Source organism: Echinops telfairi, unplaced genomic scaffold (assembly GCF_000313985.2).
Source record: "Echinops telfairi isolate 266 unplaced genomic scaffold, ASM31398v2 ScPeMD7_443;HRSCAF=831, whole genome shotgun sequence".
NCBI classification, from domain to species: Eukaryota; Metazoa; Chordata; class Mammalia; order Afrosoricida; family Tenrecidae; genus Echinops; species Echinops telfairi.
In genome coordinates, this window is record NW_022104341.1 from 13,809,081 (window position 1) to 13,816,284 (window position 7,204).

The 7,204-nt window shown below is 38.5% G+C and overlaps 1 pseudogene; it reads right to left on the reverse strand.

Moving 5' to 3' along the window:
• Positions 1–6,892: 6,892 nt before the first annotated feature.
• Positions 6,893–7,204, reverse strand: LOC101649357 (annotated as a pseudogene).

Consider the following 7,204-nt stretch of genomic DNA (forward strand, 5'->3'; position numbering starts at 1 on the left):
CATTTAGTCAACTACACATTTTGAAACTTAACTGCTATCGAATTGATTATGATTCACAGTGACTATCTAGGGTTTCCAAGGTTGGAAGTCTTTCTGGGAGCAGATAACTTTTTCTAGCTGACTGGGTGGTGGTTTGAACTGCCGGCTTTCACTTAGCAGTGCAACGTTGACCAAGCACTGCTGACACGTGTGTGGAACTTTTTTGAAGCCTCAGATTTCTTCCTCTCTTGCAGGTAATGATGTAGGAAATGCGTATGTCTGATTTCAATGTAAATGGAAAATTACTCCAGCTGAAAATCTAAGAAATAATTACAGATTTGATATTGTCAAAGAAATGTACATGTGTATGCAGATATATTTATCATTCCTAAATAAATTCAGAAAACAGGGTTCTGAATATTATTGTTTTCAACACCCCTGTATGTCAGAATTTGAATGCAAACATCCAGTTGTGGGATGTGAATACAGTTTATTTTGATTGGTGTCACACATTTTCCATTAATTCTATTTCTTTTTTTCCAATTATGAGTGCAATTATACAATTGAATTTTCAAAAAATCTAGTATTACATGGAATTATATGTAAATGTATTTACATTTAATCCTCAGATATTTAATCCTCAAAAACTATTATGAATAGACTTTTTAAGTGCCTAGTTTAATGAAATTAAGTATACATTTCTTAAAACCACATGTTACTTTTGTCTATTCATGTCATTCTCAGTTTGATACTGACTATCACATTTTCATAAATGCTACTAAAATGTTGGGCATTGAGGTTCTCACACTTATTTAGACACTTTTTCCTAGAGGAAGATATATTCCGTAAATACTATCTTATTAGTTCCAAAGAATTTCATCTGATTTTAGAACCCTTGGAGTAAATGGACTGTAATGAATATTATATATATTTAAATTATATACCTTACAATTTATTTATTTTAAGATTATGCAATTTCTCCTATTCTGTGCCTTTTCTTATTATAGGGATTAAACTAGAGACTACAAGTAACCGTTCTGAGTCTTCCAGCTATGTAAGAGGTGTGTTAGAACATAGGAAACCTCTGTGATTTCAGCGGACAGTGTTTGCACTTTATGGTTAATTAAATACATAGAAACTCTGAGACCATTTTTAGATATGGAAAAATTAGGTCACTATTTTGTATTACCAAATACTTAATATTTACTTATAATAGAGATTTGGTATATAGCATATATTCCTTTAAAATAAATGTAGGATAATATCAGAGGAAAGAAACTAAAATATTAGATTAAAAATCCTAATATATAATTTCCACCATAGTTACTGTAACTTAAGTTATATTTATATCAGTATCTGTGCAATGTAAAGATAAAAATTATCTAAGGGGGGAAACACTGGTGATAACAGTGTATTAATGTCATAGTGGTAATGGAACAGTGAATATGAAAATATCAATTTGAGACCTGTTTGGTTACTTAAGCTATGTAAGATCCAGGAAACCTCTAGGGTTGAATATACCTGAGGTAACTTATGAACCTGCTTTAGAAAAACTTGTAAGCAGTACATCATTTTCATGGCTGGTGCTTAAGAGAGATTCAGAAATAGAGAACTATTTGGTTTTCTAATCTACTCAAAGAGATTTCCCCCAGGTAGTCTGGGGAAATGAATATCAGGCATTAAGTGAATTATTCCTCTCAAGAAATGTAGACAGTGCTCACTGAAACTAGTGGAGAGATCAGAATATGTGAAACTTTTAAGGATAATAACTCTGGATTTTATTATTATTATTATTATTGGATGCTTATTATGTGTTAGACACTGTCTTAGAGTATTATAATGTGTTATCATACTCAGTTTTTAAAATGATGCTAAATTGATGAATATAAGTTTTAGTAGGCTTACACAAAGTCATATAGATTTTTTTAAATTGGGGTTAAAAGTTGGGATATCCAACTGCTGAAACTGAGTTTTTAATTATCATCTGTATTTTTACCATCTTCTCAGTTTTAGATGCTACTAAGGTGTTTAGGATTTGAAGTGCACTGAAGTATTTGGGTGTCGTTCAAGTGGGTTCACCGGTCACTTCCTTTATCTTGCCTGTTTGTCAGGCAATCCTGGTGACATAGTGGTTATGCATCAGGCCGCTAAGTGTAAGGTCAGCAATTCACAATCACCAGACACTCCGTGGGAGAAAGATGGAGCTATCTTCTTGGGTAAAGAGTCACAGTCTCAGACACCCACAGGGGCAGGTCTATCTTCTCTCATAGTCGCTATGAGTCAACATAGACTCCCTGGCAGTGAATTTGGTCTTTGGTTTTGATGGGAATTCCACAATTTGGCAGTGGTGGTTCAGTGTTAGAACTCCAGCTTTCTATGCTGTAGAGCGGAATGCGGTTCCTGCCAATGCACCGCATCCACAGTCACTAGCAGTCTTTGGAGGCTGGCCTGTTTCTCTAATGCTGGACAGGTTTCAGCACAGCTTCCAGACTAAAATGAACAAGAAGGAAATGCTTTGATTTACTTCCAGCTTTCAGCCAACAAGACTCTCTGGATCACAACATTTCCTCCCATGGTTACCATGAGTTTGAGGGCTGTGGTAGTCTGGGTTGACTAGGGAAGCAAATCCAGAGGCACTCACGTGTATAAGAAAGAGCTTTTCCGAGAACCAGATGACAATAAGCAATCAAGATGACCACTTGTCTGTCACTTAGTATAGATAAGACCTTGCAAAAAAAAGGGAGAGAGCTTTATATAAAAGAGTAATTGTATATTAAGAAAACATCCCAGCCCAGCCCAGATCAAGTCCATAAGTCTGATATTAACCCATAAGTCCAATACCAGTCTATAAATTTTCCTTCAGACTCACACAACACATGCAATGATGCCAAATGCAGGAAAATTGCAGGCCAGTGGGTGGAAAGTATTGTGGATCCAGTGGTAGTGGAAGTATCTGAACACTGGCGTGGGTCTCCACGTGGCTCCTCCAGCTCCAGGGCTCTGGCTCCATCAGTGTAGCTCCATGGGTCTTGTCAACAGATATGTGTAACAGAGTGTGTCCCACCTGCAGGGATGAAGACAGGAGTTCCAAGAATCCTCAGGAGAAGGCCATGCCCACCCAGAGGACTCATTGTCTATGACCTGATTGACAGGTTAGACTCCACTCCTTCACTCAAGTTGACAGGAAATTATGTAACTGCCATAGGCCTGATGTATTTATAGGCTACCGACAATATTCTGAAACCATGCACACACATTAGAACCCTTGGTTCTTGATACTTACCTGGAATTGCAAAATATTTCACAATTGCATGTTTAATCCTTTCTCTCTCTATCTCTCTCTCTCTGATTACCTCACATTGGTATGCTTCATATGTAGTCTGAAAGGTGAAAATGGAAAATAAGCTAATCCTTAGAAATGAGGAGGCATTAACTTTAGAAAAGGCACTTGACCTTATATTCTTCCCAAACTTGATTCAAACAATGATAATTAAACTTGAAAATCCTTCCAGATACTGATTGTTAAAGGTCATTTCTAAAAAAAAATAGAAAGTAGGATTTGAAGTATGATTCAGATTCTCATTCATTTATTCATTATTAAATATACCTCTTGATTAGTTACTATGTACCAGACACTATGTTAGGTTTGAGAATATGATACTGAATATGAATGATGTTGATGGTCCCTATCAGAGTGTACAATCAAATAGGAGAGGCAGGTGTTAAATAACAATCTTTGAGCTTTGCATGATCAGAGAGAGAGAGAGGAAGAAATATTAGTTGTGTGAATAAGTAACAGGAAAACCATGACCATGAGGTAAATACTTCCAGTGTGCGGGAACTAGATAATTAAAGGCGGAAACACTACAACCCAGCGGGCGAAACGTCAGTAGAGATTTCCTGGTGGAACTGAGTCCTTAGGTTGAGGTGGACAGGTGCACTAGGACTGAGCCCACTAAGTCCTTCTACCCTAAATACACATTAGGGAAAAAAATTGAGCATATGGCTTCCTGTAACCCACTCTAGCCACTGTCGCAATTAATTCAGGATAGACTCAGTCATTCATCTATTTAAAAAACTTTCTTGATATTAATAACCTGACTGAAAATCAGGTAAGGTAGAGAAATCAGTCAGTTGCCTTTAGCGAGCCGGGAAGGAAAAGGAAAAGGAGCCCCTCCCAATCAAGGAAGCCTGGTGCGTTTCCGAAATGGAGTGGACTTGACTTCAGCGAGAGCAACAAAGAAGGGTGTTATGGGTGTGCCTAGGGATTAGTATGTATTGGAGTTTGTGTGAGTGAATTCATGATTTTTCTCCAGATGTTCGCATCAGCCGTGGTGAAGTCAGGTGGATTTAGACAACTGAGTTTCATCAGTGTTGGCGGTATAGCAGGCGAGCGTGACGGCTGTCATTTTTCAGAGTCCTGTACTCTCTTGCACCTGGGCTACCATGTTTGCTGTTTTCTTCTTCTTCATTGCTCATAAACTACTATTGATCTTTAAAACTCGGCTTAAATGGTCGGCATAGTAACATTTTGACATTCATAAGTCCTACGGCTTCAGCAATCGTTACTCAGGCCTGCCCTTGTGTGCACCCAGTGAAGACTGTGGGTAAAGGGATCTGCCTGACAATGTCCCAGGGACACTTTATTTATAGATACCTTCAAACATCACTGAAGCTTCACCACGGCTTGTCTGTCAGTTTGTAGTACTTTGGTGGTTTGGTGTTGCTGAGAACCAAACTTAGCAAACACACCCAGGTCCGGTTGGTTGAAGATTGCTTCTGACACAGTGGGGAAAAGCCATCTCTGTGAAGTAGGATTCAGACTCCCATTAATTTGTTTGTTTACACATTACATGTACCTCATGATTACTCCTATGTGTCAGCTCCATCACCAGTATTTCAAATGCCAGCAGGATCACAAAGTGAACAGGTTTCAGCAGTTTCCAAAATAAAAACAAACAAGTAAGGAATCAGCTGCCCACATCAGAGGAAGCAACCTCTAAAAATGTGGTGCGTTGCTTAGAAGCGTTGTCAGAGTCTGAACCCTAATGGAAGCAGACCATTTTCTGAGATCGTGCCGGAGAACAGGCCTCTCAGGTTGGAGGGCACTCAGCATGTGATTGCGGAAGAGCCATTTCAATTTGCCATTATTGGCATGGTAGAACCTATAATTGTCCTATTCAAAATGGCCAATCCCAATCCCTCTGTACTCCATAAAGCTAGCATCTGACCTTTATGTAGTCTATTTCATTTTGATGAATTCTAATTTCCTAGTTAGATGCATTGTCTCCTAATTCCACATTCTGATTATTAAAGGATGTTTGTAGATGTTTCCTCTCAATTTGAATCATGCTTCACAACCAGCAAGCGACCTCAGCATGGCACACTGATAGGGGAATGGTAGATCACATTCGTTATGTGCCACATATTTCTTAGATAAGTATTTCAGGCCAGAAGCAGAAGAAAGAACTTAGTTCTAGAAAGCTGGATTTGGTATGACCAGAGGACTGAGGGGGAGGAAGTAGGAAGTAATGAGAGGTAAGCATGGGATCCAGTGCTGGGCATGAGCCCGGAAGGACAGGCAGAGGTATCGGGCCAGGGGCATATTATATGCAAGATTGGAGGACATATTCTGGAAGTCAATGGGATTCTCTGAAAAAAATTTAAGCTTGAGAATGAAATGTTTGCGTTTGGAGTTTTGGAAGATGACTAAGCCTATGGCATAAAGGTCTCTGTGAAAAGGCATGGAGATAAGTTAAATAGCTATTTGAGTAGTACAGTGGACACGGATATCCTATTCTCGTCTTGAGTCAGTGTGAGCTGCAGTTAACAGCAGTGGGTTTTAGGTTTTTTTTGGTTTATAGGGATGCATGAGAATATTATTGAACAAAATATTGCTTTGAGTTGGATACATCTGAAATAATCATGGTATGCATCACTTTGGTCACCAATTGGTAGGTAACAAAGAAGCTGTCAAAATATTAAGGGTATTTGTTAGCTTATTTCACTATGAAAATTTCACTTTTTTGAGATACAGAGTTAAGACATACACGACAGGTTTTCCTCCACAAAGAACTGCAGTTCACTTAATGGACTAGGAAAAGTGGCTTGTTTGTGTGTATGTGTGCGCCTGTGCACACACACAGATTTCAAACATACAATCCCTATTATGTGAATTTACTAATTACTATGATTACTGGACCAAATAAAAAGCAGAATGTGACTTGAATTATTGTTCATCTCCTTGGAAGACATTTTTTAGCACTCATTAAATATAATGTTTTTGTTGGTATTTTGGTGTAAGTATATGAGGGGGCTTAAAAATTGTGGAAAAATTCCCTTGTCTTTTTTTTCTACATGGGTGTTGTCATCTTATTTTATTAGTGTTCATATAATCACAAGGTCCATTTACAAGCTAAGACTTTTGCCAACTATGTAAAAATTTCATTTTAAGGTTTTCTATCACACTAATTCAAATACATTTCTCTACAACTACTTTTTAACAAGCTCCTTTGGGATTATTTCAGTCATTCCTCACACGTGATTTGCCTCATGAGCTTGAATCCAAACAAAGAGTATTTCAAAAGATTAACTGTTAAAATGGGTAAGATAAAGAATAAAGTTATCAGCTGATTAGGGCTATTAATTTCCAAACTATTTTGTCAAAATGTTTCTTCTGATAGAGCAGTTGTTGTTATAAACTCACGCAAGATCCTTCAAACCATCGGCGCGGTACAAGAGCGGGAGCAGAGCAGCTGTAGCTTCAGTCTGCTACAGTCCCAACTCTGACAGAGACAAGGCGGAGCTTCCCTGCCAACCAAATGGGATTTCAATATTTCAGTCGAGCTGAGCTTTCAGAGAAAGAGGCCCCAAACATATCATTATTATATAGACCATCTTGGCTCTGGTTACATTAATTATGTCTGAAGAGTTAATACCCATCCAAGTCCAAAGGTGGAAGAACTCATAAACAGGTATGGTGAGGGGCAAGAGCAGACTGTAAAAGCACAGGCAGTGCTGCTGGTGCGGTCCTGGGGGAACTGTTCCTCTTCAGAGGCGGAGGAGAACAGTCCTGCTAGCGACCCCAGTGGGAGAAGGACAGTCAGTGTAGGAAGAGACAGAAACATTCTTCTTCCCCACTTAGTGCCCGCCACACTTACTTTCAAAAAGGTAAATGTTAGCAAGAGAATTGAGCCGTTTGGCTTTTTAAAATTATGGTTCAGTC